The sequence below is a fragment of the Triturus cristatus genome, chromosome 10, assembly GCF_964204655.1.
Source record: "Triturus cristatus chromosome 10, aTriCri1.1, whole genome shotgun sequence".
Lineage (NCBI taxonomy): Eukaryota > Metazoa > Chordata > Amphibia > Caudata > Salamandridae > Triturus > Triturus cristatus.
The window spans coordinates 638307331-638323154 of NC_140593.1; the positions used below are offsets into that span (position 1 = coordinate 638307331).

At 46.8% G+C, this 15824-nt stretch overlaps 1 protein-coding gene across 1 annotated transcript in view; it reads left to right on the top strand.

The window, feature by feature from the left end:
• Positions 1–15824, top strand: part of LOC146789829 (regenerating islet-derived protein 4-like) — a 181587-nt gene that overhangs the window by 11247 nt on the left and 154516 nt on the right. The gene's annotated exons all lie outside the window — the stretch shown is intronic.

The following is a 15824-nucleotide window of genomic DNA, read 5'->3' on the forward strand; positions in this document are numbered from 1 at the left end:
AGAGCCGCGACCTTTGGATCTGGGGTACCAGGTACGAGTTTCGGCGTCCTCTCAACATCCTGTGATTCTGGGCAAATCACTTAATCTCCCCCTGTCTCCCAAAAAACCTTAAAGGTCCTTGTGTAACATAACTGACGCTCATGTAAAGCGCTCTAATACCTTCGGAACTAGTTCTCGCTATCTAAAACTGCAAAAAATAGTCCGGATTTGCTCCCAAACAAATAGTTTGTAATAAGCTATTTTCCTATATATATTTTTCCAACTGTGAAAAAGCTTTATATTCTATATCAGACAGATTTTATTTTGTGTTATGCACCATGTCAAATGTGAAACTTTAGCCATTCATTGTTTTTTTATCCACCAACACCAAGCTGCATTCTGGCACTGGAAGTTGAGACTTTAGCCATTAATGGCTTTTTTATCCACCAACACCATGCTGCATTCTGGCACGGGAAGTTAAATGTTGATAATATGTGCATGTAAAAGGCCACCATGGAAAGAGCTCTCAGTTAAAAAGCAAGTTCTGTCTCGAACGGCAAAACATGAAACTTGGCAAAACATGATATTGGCAAATTGAGACCATGAGACTCGTGGGTCTAAAGGCACAACACTTGAGGTGATGACGCTGTAGGATAGTCGCCTTTTCTGCTTGGTCAACCTGGATTTTTCGCTGTTTGCTGGACCATATATTTTTTATGACTGTAGAGCTCTATGAACTGTAACTAAGTGTACTGTTCCTAGCAGTGAGAAAAAAGAACTGAGGAATAGCTCCTATGAGGAGCTAGGGCCCTCACACACCCCGACAGGTGTCATGCTTCATCATAGGGCAGCTCCGCGTTCGGCCGGTGCTGCAATGCTCCGGATCTATGGAGGGTAGGTCGGTTGCACTCCGCGCACTGAACGAACAAGTCGGTTGCGACGCCAATGTGCATCCTGTGACTCCGGAGCTTCCCGACTCCTTTTTCCTTTGCTTCGGATCCCTAGAAGAGGAACCTGGGTGCAGATGGTGTATTTTGTGAGGGTATGGTTAACCGATTCTTATATTTAGATGTGAACCACCCCTGTGGTGGGCAGCACCCATTGTGCCATCACGACAGTGACAGTGCAAACATGACTTCAGACCTATTATTTCTTGTCTGACTGTTGCAAATTCGACCTGCCAAAATAACTGCTTTTGACTGCTCAAAACCTTCCTTTTAAATATTTATAAGTCACTCGTAAGTAGGCCTTATTGCCCTTAAGGCTTGGTGCATGGTATTTAAAAGTAGGACATGTGAAAAGTTAATGTTACACATGCCCCTACAGTGAAAAGGCCCCAAAGCTATTTTCACTCTAGCAATGCTGGCTGTTCTACACTGGGATGCAACATTAAATACTAAAATTGCATCTCTGGAATGAGACTAAATAGACAAATAATTAAACAACTGAAGAAGTCGTTTTTATACTAAATATAAAGGAAAAGTAACCATTTTGAAAATCTCCTTTTCCCGGCTTGAAGCCTCTGGAAGCCCATTTACATTTATTCTCCCACTTATGTCAGCCTGTAATCATAATTTGAATAGGAGTGAATGGGTGTGAAATGCCTCCTAGAAGCAAATAATAGGCTGACCTGAAAGTGCAGAAGTAACCCCTCTCAACCAGAGAAAATATCCTGGGTGGGGCTGTTAGCATCCTTCATGACAATAGAGTCTCAAAAGTCTCTAAGGGTTTTTCATAAAACCCTTGGGACGCACTTTAAAGAGGCCTCCTCTGTCACATGCAAGTGTTAGCTATCACCTGGGCAGGGACCATCTTTCCCATCCCCTGCCAGGCAGGCTCCAATCATAGTGGGTCTTGTTTTGACATTACAGTTTCAAACACTGCTTGACAGGTCTGCTGGATTTATATATAATGACAGGAGGCACATTTCAAAAGAAGGATGCCAAAACAATTCTTGTGCAACCACTGTCTGGTTGCTGAAAACTAACCTTTTTTTTCCTGCCATACTTCTGTATCTGGGTTTATTGAGGGTATTGTAGTTGCTTCAAATTGGATTTTAGGGTTATATCTGGGAGAACACAAGAATCACACAATGAAACGGTTCAAAGCCGGAGGGTCATAGGGAAAATTTTTAAGCCCACACAGGGTTGGATCCCCAACTAGAGTACCTAAAAAACAGTAAGAACCCTGAGGTCTAAACAAACCAGAAAGAATTAGGTGAGGTATAAAGAACGGACTAAGCCCAATTACATAAGTCAAAGGGCAATCCCTTTTAAGGACGTAATCCCTCACTCACCCTAGGTGACATGCTTCATCATATGGGATTCTCCTCCCAGAGAAAAGTCCTAGTTTCTCTGGGGGCTACAACCCCCTCTCTGAGAGGGAGGAGCTCAGGGATGTTTTGTTGGTACACTGGAGGATGGACTAAATCCACATATGATGAGCTAATTGGTATGAGTGAGGGGTGCAGTGCTGTTAGATAGATAATACAGTGAAGAAAGTGTGTTAAAACTAGTCCAGGGACGGCAAGAAAAATGTGAAGATATTAGCTGAAAAAAATATTTTTTCTCTTCACACAGCCGTGCCTAAGCCAGATTAAAATAGTGCACACCACCAGTCAACGATGTAGACTATGGTGAATCAACAACAAAGGATGGTCAACATGTTTCAGCCACGGCGCCTAACAAGGCTAGGCTTTCATCAGGACCACATAAGCTACTGCAACACAATGAAAACTGTGTGACTCCTACACAGAAAAAGGATACTGTGAACAAACACGGAATACTTGAAGGGTGTGCGTCAGCTTATCGTCTCAACATCACCCGTGAAAACTGTGTGGGACCATAACCTCCACCTGGCAACCGCTCAGGAAGGGAACACCGCTCTGTCCGTCACCCCTCACTCATACCAATTAGCTCATCATATATGGATTTAGTCCATCCTCCAGTGTACCAACAAAACATCCCTGAGCTCCTCCCTCTCAGAGAGGGGGTTGTAGCCCCCAGAGAAACTAGGACTTTTCTCTGGGAGGAGAATCCCATATGATGAAGCATGTCACCTAGGGTGAGTGAGGGATTACGTCCTTAAAAGGGATTGCCCTTTGACTTATGTAATTGGGCTTAGTCCGTTCTTTATACCTCACCTAATTCTTTCTGGTTTGTTTAGACCTCAGGGTTCTTACTGTTTTTTAGAACACAAGAATCACCATAGTACACTCCCCACACACACATCCAACCCTCAGAACTCAAGTTTAGTGTGGCCAAAGACTTTTGCCACCCTGAAAAAAATGCCCAAAGTGGGTAGGTTTAGCCCTGAGAACCTTTACTTCATTGGGCAGGGTGACCCACTAGCTTGAGCCAAGCATAAATGTGTCATCTCCAGGCCCCCACTTTATAACACTCTGGGACCTGCTGTCTGAGACCTGAGAATAGCCCTAATGGACTGAACTGCCCTCCATCTTCTATCAAGGACACAGAAGAGGACTTCAGGGGTCATAAGTCTGACCTCCTGTTCAAGCTACAGGAGCACAAAACACTACAAAAGGCCTTTCCTGTAATTTCCCTGCTGACCAGTAGCAAGTAGACCTGGTCTGAACCCTGCTGCTGGCTTCTGCCTCACACCCACTCAGTCTCTAAGCATCTCCCCGGAGTTCTTTTTTTAGAAGTGTACTCCTGTGGTGGATTGGGACTTAAAAGACTATGGGCCAAATTTAGATCTTGATGGACGTGTTACTCCGTCACAATGGTGACGACCAATAGCAAGACCACCGAAATATAAATGCCATTATATCCTATGAGATTTATGTTGTGGCAGATGGGATTTCCTCACCGTTCTGACGGAGTAACCCGTCTGCCGAGATCTAAACCAAGCTCTATGTTAGAAGGCAACATCTTTACTAGGAGCACCTTGTTGGCTCCATTGCGGTCAGTGTCAAATTGTGCCTAGGTCCTGGTCTACTACAATCATTAACTATCATTGGCGGTTTTTGCTTCTTGGTGCTATTCCTACTTAAAAATTCAAATCTCAGGTTCCCCTTATTGAATTTTTCATTTTGGTATCATTATGTTTATCAGAATGTACTCTATTTCTGGGGATTTTTATTGTTTTTCATTTTGACTTTATTACTGTTTTGGTAGTGCATTAATTCTTTACAAATTGCCTCCAAAGTTAAACCTGTCTGCTCTGTGCCATAGCCACCAGCGGTTGAGCTCTTGTTAATTTAGTGACTTTGGTGATTCACCCTAACAAGAATTGTATTTCTTGCTTACAGTGGGTACCTACATTCTCCATTAATACCTCAATTTCTTACTAATGCTATTTATTATAAGAAAAAAAGTATTTTGAGTGTTTGATTAAAAAGATATTCTAAGATCACTCAAAATTCTTTGACCTTATAAAGGCATTCGCCCCAGGGCCTCCTCCCTCTATATGGTCATTGAACGCTTTGATGCTAGTAGTTGCCTTATAATGTATGATTGGGGCTACTTTAATAATCTTATAGGACTAGCAATATGTTAATAATGGTAAAGGTATCATTAGGCTAGTGATCTGTTGCTAACGATAACGGTTTCTTTAGGCTTTTGATGGCATGACAGTGATACCTCTCTCAAGAAACAATAGGCTGATAAAGAGCCAAACTCAATACCTCAATGCCATAGCTAACCATATCTGAAGGCTGCTTATTATGGAAATCTCAAAGCAATGCTGATGAGCTTGTGTTGATATTAACTGATTACACTTGGGTTGTCATACAGCTGTTAATGAGATGCTAATGAAAGAATTGTTATTGGTCTATTGATGGACTGATAGTGGATATTATTGAATTGCAACATTTATATAGCACTTCCTACCCCTATGTGGGGTGCTGAAGTGCTTGCCTGCTTGGGTAGCATGCTGCACCATGTAGGATGTGTGGTTGGAAGAATGTTGTCTTTGTTTTCACAGATGTGGGAAGAGTTTCCATGTTGAGTGTGAGGACCACCAAGGTGCAGCTATCGTGTTATGAGACACAGTGCTTAGCAGTGTGATGGATGAAAAAGGGTCAGAGTTAGGCATGCAGTTTAAAGCTTTTAATAAGCTTGCAACTTTAAGCGCCTATGCAGGTCCCTTTATGGCGTTTCCTATGTTCATAGTTCACTTCGCTGGTTACTGCACAGGGTTGTCCATTTGAGAAATTTTGTTCAAAGTTTTCAGACCTGAGCATGTGTAAGTTGAGTGGAGAAGTGGTGGAGAAATCTGCTGGGATGGACTTTGCTAATAACACTGCAGTTCTGATTATTATTCTGACATGCCAAGAAGTGACCGTAGTATGTAGCTATTCAGGACTTTCAGTTGTGGACTAAATTAGAGTCTTGCTTAGGTCAACGATATGAGGAAGATCTCTTTAGTTGTTCCACGCCTGTTCAGATGATGATGGCTGGTTTGTTGATGTAGAATAGTAAACTACTGGGTGATGGATGTGACCCTAAGCAGCTTTGTCTTATGTGAGTGTAATAGTGTCAAGAAGTAAAGAGAAATATTAAGCAACTTGTATGAACTACAACCAACGATCTGACTGCTAAGTGTTATGATATTAGTTTTAGTGTGGTTTATGTTTTATATTGTGATTGCATTACATAGTGGGCTGCTAATTAATAATAATGTGGTTTTGATAAGACTGTTGATGGGCTGATATTCATAGTGATAATCTGAAGCATTAATTAGTTCACAAGGTTTCAGTGTCTCACAGGACTATCAGCTGGTTGCTGCAAATGAAGGTCTCTTGCACTATTGTAGGGCATTTGATGATGTAGATGTCTTAAGGCTGTCAGCAGGCTTATAAAGGTGGAGGATGTCACTGGGCTGATAACATTGCCGTGTTGCTGGCCTCATCGTTGCTGAAGGGACTCTATATCCCATAAATCACTGGCCCTAGGAGGAGGGGTCATGTCCCAACAGTCTCCCAATGCCGACGCGCTGAAGCGCTGCACGATCTCCAGCAGCACGGTACTCTGTGTTACTGGCCTCCTCGTTGCTGAAGGGACTCTGCATCCCATAGCTCAATGGCCCTAGAAGGAGGGCCCAACTGCTCCTGCTGCCAGTGAGCTATAAAGCATTGTAAGATCGCCTGTGGCGCTAGACTTCATGATGCTGGCCTCATTTTTTCTGAACCGGTTCCACATCCCATAACTCACTGGCTCAAGGAGAAGCAGTCAGGTCCCAGCCGCCTACCGCTTCAAACTCACTTTAAAGCGCTGCAAGATCTCCCACAGTGCGGCCTGCACTCAGGCCAAGGGCGGGCCCATCCTACACCCGTCAGTGCCAGGTGGGTGGAGACAGATCAAGGCCACTCCCCTAGGTCTTTTATTCTGATGACCCAACCAACCAGGGTAAGATATATAGGGGAATATATACAATAGAAGTGGCGGAGTGAGGCGTTAGCCACCATGGCTTAACACCTCACTCCGTTACTTCTGAAATGCAAGGCTGCACCATATTTACAAGAATATGGTGTAGCCTTGCTTTCCCCCTGCAATGGCGCTACACTTAGCAGTGTAGCGCCAACACAGGCACCCTTGCACCATAGTGCAAGAGTGTCTGTGTCCAGGGGAGGATTGTTTATGTGGAGGAAGGTGTCCCTTCCTACAGATAAACATTCCTGAAATGCCATTCTGTCACTTTCAAGTGTGCTGCTTCATGCAGCACACATGAAAGTCACAGAATGGCATTTTGTTTAAAGATTGTTATGTATAGGATGTAGGACCTTCCTGTACATAAACAATCCATGGCATTTTTACTTTTTCCATGCGTGCTGCACAAGGCAGCGCACATGGACAAAGCATAAACAATGAGAAATAATGCACTTCTCCTTGTTTCGCCCACTTAAGACCAGGTTTTCCCTGGTCATAATTTTGCTGCTGCCTCCTATATACGCTGCCCTAGTACATAGGGGGCAGCGTCAAAATCAATGGGTGTTGCGGTGGAACGCCCACCGCAACACCCACTGCCCACCCCTTTCACGCTAACCCTAGCATGAAAGGGGCCTTATTTACAAGGCAGTGTTCACCCACGTTAAGTGGCTTAACGCTGCCTTGTAAATAAGGCTAAGCCCCTATCGCCACCACAACGCCGATAAAAGTGACGTTGGGGTGGCGATAGGGGCTAGTACATATACCCCATAGTTTTATATATGTTGCAAGTACTGCGGACTGATTTAAGGTCTGTTCTCCTGACTGTTCGGGCCCAGTGTGTGGGCTCAAAATGGTATCTGCAGTGAGCTGTTTGTGAACAGACCTTGCCCTCCGTTTGTGACTGTGGAACAACATATGTAGAGTTTTAAATCTTTTGTAGTGTCTTTGGTGAACCTGGGCATCGCTTGTGCCCAGCAGAGCGGGCACTGTGTCTCGCTATGGAGAAGTGTAAAGCAACTACAACCCTTTAGTAAAAAAGGATTAAAGATAACAAACCTGCTATGAACCCTCGTTCGATAATCCAGTCGATAACTTAACCCTCAATAAAATAGACAATTTGATAGAAGTTGTCAAAAATCTCTTGGGAGGAGGTGATCCCTGTAACTTACAGTCTAGGTCCGCACCGAAGAAAGTCCTGTATTTTTATTAAAGAAAAGAAAGTTGAACGGAAATTGTATGTGGCAGAATTAAATAAATCCGCACTCTGCTTTGGCCAAATTAAGGGCCAACGCCACAGAGAGTGGATAAATTGCCACCTCGTCTGATTCTGCATCTATTGATCAGGTGCCTGTATCACTGTCTCCTGTGATAACATGTGCAAATAGATTTCTGCCCTTTGCAAGCCCTACCCCAGTTTTGGGACCCTTAGAAGGTCCTCCAAAAGCATCCGAGATTTTGACTCCTTCCGCTTTGAACACACCTCCCTTGGATGCAGCTAAAGCAGTACAAAATGCAGGCTGAGAAGTGGGTTCTGCTGATGTGGTTCGTATAATACAAAGGCAGAGAGGGTCGACCTGAGTTCTATGCTAGCCTCACTAACGAAGAAATTGGGCAGCTTAGATCCCTTCTTAGGCCGCCTACTGCTCCCACCTCTGCCCAACGTGTGCTCTGTCCCATCTTTAAATCATTAGTTGATCAAAAAATACAGAAAGAAAAATCAAAGTGTCATGAAACAGACTGCACTCTGCCAATCTCTCTTCCCCTTAATGACCTGCCTTCCATTGCTCGACCCATAGCAAAGACTTGCGATTGACGGCCACCACATATAAAATCTGGGATGGTAGGGTTACCCGTGATTCTGATTCAAAGCCTAAGCCTACACCAGAAATGTCTCATTTGTTGGGAAATCCATCTCCTTTATATATAGTATATGTCCCCTCGTTATGCAAGAAAGGATTTGAAGACGAAGAGCCCCTAATAAATAAATGCATATTCCATACATGCTTAGTCTACGACTGTCGCTCTGTCATTTGCTCTGTTCATGCAAAACGCTTTCTTGACCCCTCCAACCGTTAGGGCGTTATGATTGCATTAGTCTAGAGGTGAAGGCAAAATCCCTAGTGGAAGGCTTAGTTAATATAGGCTTGCAGAGAGATTTATCACCTAGCTCAATGAGTAGGTTTAAACTGAACCCTCCATCCCTTTGTGATTTATCGCATGCACGAAAGGAGATACCCTACAACCAGGCAGAGGCGTTGGGCACCTCCACGATAGATTGACTGGATGTTGAGTTCCAGACATCTGGAATGTAGTGGGGATTAAGTCCAAGCTAGGCGATCCGATCTGGGGGGACTTTATTTTTTTTTTAAACCATCTTTTTATTGTTGAAAACCAGCAGAATAATCACGTGACAGTACAATTTATACATTCTTCGTCCTAACTTTGTTACACAGCATGATCAGTGTTCATCTTTTACATATATTTTGCGATAGCAGGTTCTTTCCCTTGTCTTATCACTAGTTCTCTTCCCTGTTGGTGAAGCTGAGACTGGGCCTGGCTGTCTCCTCCAGTGGGGGCGTGCAGGGATACCCTCTGTACTGATTCCATTTAGCCCAAATTTTCCCCCATTTCTTCAGACAACCCCCACTAATATACACTGCTTTCTCAGCTACCATACACCAATCCATATCTTGTGCCCATTCCCCTCAGGTAGGTATTTCACCCGTTACCATAAGACCCAGTGTGACCCAGGTTCGATCTGCCTGTCCTAGGTCAGAGTCACCCCATACATTTAAAATACACCATTTTAGGGCTAAAGTTAATGTCACTCCTATCACTCTTGTCATACAGGTAATTCTTCTGAGTATTGTTTGATTCTTTGGCACTCCCACAGGATGTGGAAAAAGGTCTCTTCATCGCCACATTCTCTATAGCAGAGGGTATCTTGTTTTCTACCCATTTTATTAAGTGTATTGCAAGAAATGTATGCTCTATGAAGAGGTTTAAGTTGGATCAATATGAACCGGGCCCAAATGGCCACCTCCTTGGGGGATGCCAGGGCGTCCGGTCAATCCTCCTCTTGCAGGTCTGCTATATCCCCATCGGTCCCTCAGGCTCCCCAATGGTCTGTCATGTTGTTTATCAGTTTCTGATGTCATGGAAATTGCTTTTCAGGTGAGGTGCTCCTCTGGGAGATGATACTCCAGCGGTGATTGATTCTCCCTGGGCACCACCGCTCTTATGGCGTGTCTAATCTCCAAGTATCAAAAAAACTCCTTGGGGTTTAAGTCATTCGACTTTTGCAGTTGCTCAAATGATTTCATGCATGTGCCAGTGTGTAGGTCTCCCACCGTTGAGATTACAGTCAGGTCCCACTTGTCAAATCCTGCTTTTTTTGTCTATTGTGCCTAATTGTTGCGAATCCCACAGTGGGGTTGCTTTGGTGATTTTATTTTTCCACCCCTGTTTAGTCTACAAAAAAGAAGGGTACGAAGTTCCTTGGCAGTATATTACCCAGCCAAAAAAAAAATAATAATAAATGTACTACAGGTAGTAAGGAAGTGGGGGATTCCTCCTGTCGGAACTAGGGCCCTCACACACCCAGCAAGCTAGATGTCATGCTTCATCATATGGGCCTGCTCCTCGTCGGGCCGGCGCTGCAATGCCCGACGGGCACCCTTGAAGGGTCTCTTTTTCGGAGATCTTCTGTTCCTCGCCGCATGGGTGCCGTGGGTATGAGTGACCTATGTGGGTGTAGATGTGCAAAGTGAATGGCTTACCAGGTAAGGGAGTCCTCTGTGGTAAATTTTATTCTGAGAGGGACCCAACCTGGTTTAAAAGTAAATAGAGAGGGGTGACTACTTTGTTATAATGTGACAAAAATTGCACTCAACTCCCAGGTGGTCAACATGTTTCTCGCTTCAAGTTGTCAAAAAATGATCAGTGGCGATTCTTCAGGACCAGGTGAATAATAAAAACTATCTACACATGTGTGGCAAGGTGCTAAACTACCTACCACTAGTTGTTCCCCTGGGGCAACTACCCATAGGGAAAGAGGCAACCTATTTAGGTATCGAGTACTGCCTTCCTGGATGCAGCAGAGCGGGGTAGGTCAGCCAGCAGGCTCCGAGTGAGAGCAGAGACACCACAGACTGTGTCTTTAACACTCCGCTGCCACTGATGAGGCCCACATCGGGGCTGTGGGTACAGAGGTGTCGTTTCTCCGCCAGGACCTGCGGAAAGCGGTTGACCGCATAACCGAAGCCGAGACCAGGGTATCGACCGCCGAGGACTCCGTTGCAGCGCTCCAGCTGAAAGTGGGCAAACCAACCAAGCACTCGCAAGATTTGGCTCCCCGGGTCGAGGATGCCAAGGGGCGCACCCGCCGCAATATTATCCGCCTGGTTGGCTTCCTGGATGGCTGTGAGGGGGCATCTATGGACAATTTCATCTCAGGTTGGCTCACGGCTCTATTGCCCCCTGAACACAGGTCCTCCTGCTTCATGGTCGAGAGGGCTCACCGCACCCTGACCAAAAAAACGCCCCCAGGGGAGCGCCCGAGGCCGGTGATCGCCCGCCTGCTCAACTATGCCGACCGCAACACTGTCCTTCGCTACGCCCGGCTACATAAAGACAAGATTGTCTTCGACTCTCATCCCATTATGGTTTTCCCTGATTATACAAGGATGGTGCAGCAACAGCGTCAGTCATTTGTGGCTGCCAAGAGATGATTACGCAAATTAAACCTGTCCTTCGCTCTGTTCTTCCGAGCTCGGCTGAAGGTGATGTACAAGGCAAAAACATTTTTTTTCGAGACACCAGAAGAAGTCTTCACCTGGACCGATGAGAGACGATCTCTCAAGCCTCATTCACCGCCCCCGCTGGACTCTGACTCCTCCCAGGGCTCGCAACGAAGTGGTCGCCAGTGCAGAGCCACGACATCGAGACGCAACCGGTCCTGCTCTAATTGGCGCTCCCAGGAGCAGACGGGCACTGATACCTGAGATTATTGGGGCAAGTTGACTCTGTATTTTATTGTTTGCCACCCGGGGGTGGGTAGAGATCCTGGGGTGTAAGTCTCATATGAGAATGTCTTGGTTATACCTGAAAGTATTGGCACCACTAGCCTGGGGGTGCACTAGACATGGCATGCCCTTCACGTGTTAGGTGATATTGGCAGACTGAGACGATCAGGGCATGTGACCCTCTGTCTTTTATGGTTCGCCACCCAGGGGTGGGTTGAGATCCTTGGGCGTTAGTCTCACATGAACATGTCTTGACGTTAACTGACGAGTTTTTTTTTTTTACTTCTGGCCATGGAGGGAACTGGATATGACACGCCCCTCACGTTTTGGGTGATGTTGGGTAAGTTGGAAGGGAGGGACCCGTTGGAGGAACCACTTGGATCATCATGTTGGGGACCCGGGGAGGGCTTCTACCGTGACAGATACTCAGAATTCCTGGATGTGTGGGGTTGGGAGGGGTGGAGGGGGGGTTAGGAGAAGTTCATAAGTTGGTTTTATATTTGTTCTTTGTTTCCGCACCACACGCACCACGGAGTCCCATACTTTCCACATCGTTTTTCGCACTACACCTTAAAGATTGGACATGACACCCACTGCGGACGACGATCCCCTGGGCGATCTTAACATTATTTCCTGGAATGTTCGGGGCCTATTGAATAAGGTCGAACGGGGGACGGTACTTCACCTGGCAAAGCGTTACTCGGCTGACATCTTATTATTACAGGAAACACATTTACTAGGTAACAAAGCTCCATGTCTCACTCGCTATGGCGACGCCACAGTATATCATTCCGGCTTTTCGAGGGGGGCACACGGTACAACCATACTCATACTTCGTAGAGTCCCATTCCAATATACACAGCGCTGGTTGGATCCGGGTGGCCGCTTCACGGTTGTTTCCGGTACTCTGGCTGGGGAACAGGTCACGATTGGGAGTATCTACGCCCCACCACTGCTCGGCCAGACTTTTATTGACAGACTGACGCAGCTATGGGGGGATCTCCCGGGCGGCCTGACAATCCTCGGGGGGACTGGAACGACATCATGGCTCCCTCAGATAGGTGGCAAGCTAAACCCCCAGTTACCCCTCCTCCCAAGTCCAAACTGACCATATTGGCACACACATTGGGTTGGGTGGGCACATGGCGGGCCTTTCATCCATCAGAGGCCGGATTCACATACCCATCATCCGTTCACCCCACCCTTTCACGTCTAGACTACCCCGCATAGCTATATTCACAGAGTGTCACACACCTCCATCCTGCCCCTCGGCTAGTCTGATCACTCACCGATTCAACTCAAGCTCCGCCTGCAGACCCACCGTGCCCCATACCGATGGCGCATGTCTCCTTAGCTTCTCAGGGACCCGTGATATCAGGAGATGCTCCATCGAGCTTCCACAGATTATTTTATTTTCAATACCGGAGCCACTCAATCTCCGATCATCCTGTGGGAAGCCTTTAAGCCTACAATCCGTGGGGCTGATATCAGCTATCGTACAGGAGAAAAGCAACACCGCATGGCTCAGATACAGGACCTAGAAGATAGACAACTCACTGTTCAAACCGCACTAGTGGACGTCTCTGACGCCGGCACCCGTTGTAACCTACTGCATGTCCAACAACAGCTGTATCAGTTGCTCACGGATAATGCCAAAGAAGCCTGGCTAGCAACTCAATACAGGATTTATCAATGGGGCAACAAATCTAGTCAGATGCTCCATAGACTGTGCCAGGCTAGGGCGTCCCAGACACAAGTCCCTCTCCTGAGATCCCCTGGAGGCGATACTTGTACCTCCCCCGAGGCAGTAGTTCAGACTTTCGCTGATTTCTATGTGGCTCTATACAGCGACCGCGAGGGACTGGCCACAACGCTCTACCAGGCATAACAACAGACGGGCCCTCATCGCTGTGGCAGAGGCCCACCGCCTGGGACGCCTCGCGGTGGTCCTGCTAGCATATATTGATAAGGCATTCGACTCCTTGAGCTGGACCTATCTTTTTAAGCTCCTAGAAGCGGTTAACCTAGGGCCCCGTTTTCGTGCCTATGTAAAATTACTATATAAAGATCTAACGGCCACGGTCCGCGTAGCTGGCTACCACTCAGCCTCCTTCCCCATTCACAGGGGGACCAGACAGGGCTGTCCTCTTTCTCCGCTTTTATTCGCCTTAGATATAGAGCCATTGGCAGCGAGGGTGCACCTGGACGCGGTCTTCCGGGGGTTGGATTGGTCGCTCGACTGCTCAGACAGGATCGCGCTATATGCCGACGCGTCATTCTTTATCTCCGACCCTTGGGTCACTGGGCCAAGGGTGCTCCAGATCTTGCGGGTCTTCGGAGAGACAACTGGACTTTGTGCCAACCCGTCCAAATCTGTTCTTTTCCCCCTATATGTGGCGAACAGAGGAGCCAGGCGTGGGCCTCACAGCTGATCGTCGCGGAGGAGGGTTTCAAGTACCTAGGTGTTCATATCACCAGATGCACCACTATAGCGTGGGCACGCAATATAGACCCCTTGCTCCCGGCGGTGCGCGAGGAAACAACAGTGGGGTCCCACCTCCCGTTATCCCTATATGGTCGGTCCACCATTTTTAAAATGGTCTCCTTGCCGCGCTTGCTTTACAGGCTACAGAACTATCCATATCCCATTCCCCAGTCATGGTTTTTCCAAATAAATGCGCTCCTCAATAGATTCCTTTGGGAGAGAAGGGCGGTCCGAGTAGCCCTAGCGACGTGTATTCAATCCACATACTGCGGCGGGATTGCGGCAGCGGACGTTCGGGCATACTATTGGGCATATCAGCTGTTGGTAATTAATGAATGGTGGTATAACTCTCAAACTGATCCAGTCTTGCAGTGGAAAGGCTCTTCCTAGTGGAATACCCGCTGCTTAATCTCCTGTACAGTAACTCGTCCTTAGAGGCGCTTCCCCTGGCCTGCCAAACGGTGATTCAGATCTGGAGACGTGTGTCCAGGTCCATGGGTTGGTGGGACATGCTGACAGGCACTACTCCCCTTTGGCGAGGTAAGCACTTCCTGCCCATTTTTACCCTGATGGGGTTTCGCAGAAGGGATGATATAGGGAAATCTACACACAGGGATGCAATGCGGGGACCCACACTTAAATCCTTCCAGAGGCTGCAGGAGGAGTTTGACCTACACAAATCTCGATTCCACAAATACCTCCAGCTCCGCCATGCTCTATTTCCCCTGATCAAACACCTCCAGTCACTACCTGAATTTCACCCCATGGAAGGTCGACTACTAATGGGCGATCTAGGGGCACATAAAATCTGCCAAATATATCAGACCCTGACCACACACTCCAGAACTCACATACATCGGAACCAGGCGGCAAGGGAGGCAGACTTACCAGCCCTGACTGACGACGACTGGACGGAGGCCCTAGCCAGCCCCAGGTTTTCTGCTGTCTCCACTAGGTACCAGCTCATCCAGTTCAAATACCTTCACAGAATTTATTATACTAGCCTTCACCTTTGGAAGATGGGGGCTATACAGTCCCCCACATGTCTCTTGTAACTCCGATGACGGGTCATTTCTTCACACCGTTTGGAGTTGCGGGGCACTGCAACACTTTTGGTTGGGCGTGCTGTCCTACATGGGGCGGGTGTTGGCATGGGACCTCCCGGCAGACCCTAGATTGAAACTTCTTCACAGCACAGACGATATTGGGGGTAACAGATATAAGAGACACCTCCTTTTCCTGGGCCTCACCTTAGCCAAAAGAGACATTGCGCAGCACTGGAAGGCCTCCTCTCCCCCTGAGGTAGCAGCATGGAAATCGGCCTTGGATAAATGTATGTCGGCTGAAGTGGCGGTGTTTCAGGCATGGGGCTGCCCACAAAAACATGGGAAGATCTGGGATAGATGGGCAAAATACCGGGGCATTGACCTGTCTCTCTTAACACAACCAGCAAATCCAGACCCTCTTGAGGGATTGATTATCAATGATTCACCAATCTAATGTGTTAGCTTGCTATGGATGCGGAACTAATCTTATTGTACAAATACGTATCATTTCTCAAGGGATGTGTGGTGCAGGGTTGGGGCGGGGTGAGAGGTGGATTGTTTGGTCTGATGTTCTGCAGACCTTCTGGAGAGGATACTTCCAGTACCTATTGTTTTCATTCTTTTTCATGTACCTATATGCCGCTTATTGGGTTACGCCCACTTGGTACTATAAATTCAATAAAATTTGTTGTTAAAAAAAAAATAGAAAATTTGAATTTAGTTCAGACCACGGATCAATCCTGGTACTCGAACATTGTAAAGATCAATGAAGATTTGTTTGAAACACTTTTGTAGTGCTTTATGCACCATCATCGCCCTACTCGGCCCCTCCCTATGTCGAAGTAAACTTGGTATGTTATGTTATTCTGAATGTATTAAGCGCACGGGCACCCAGAGGTTT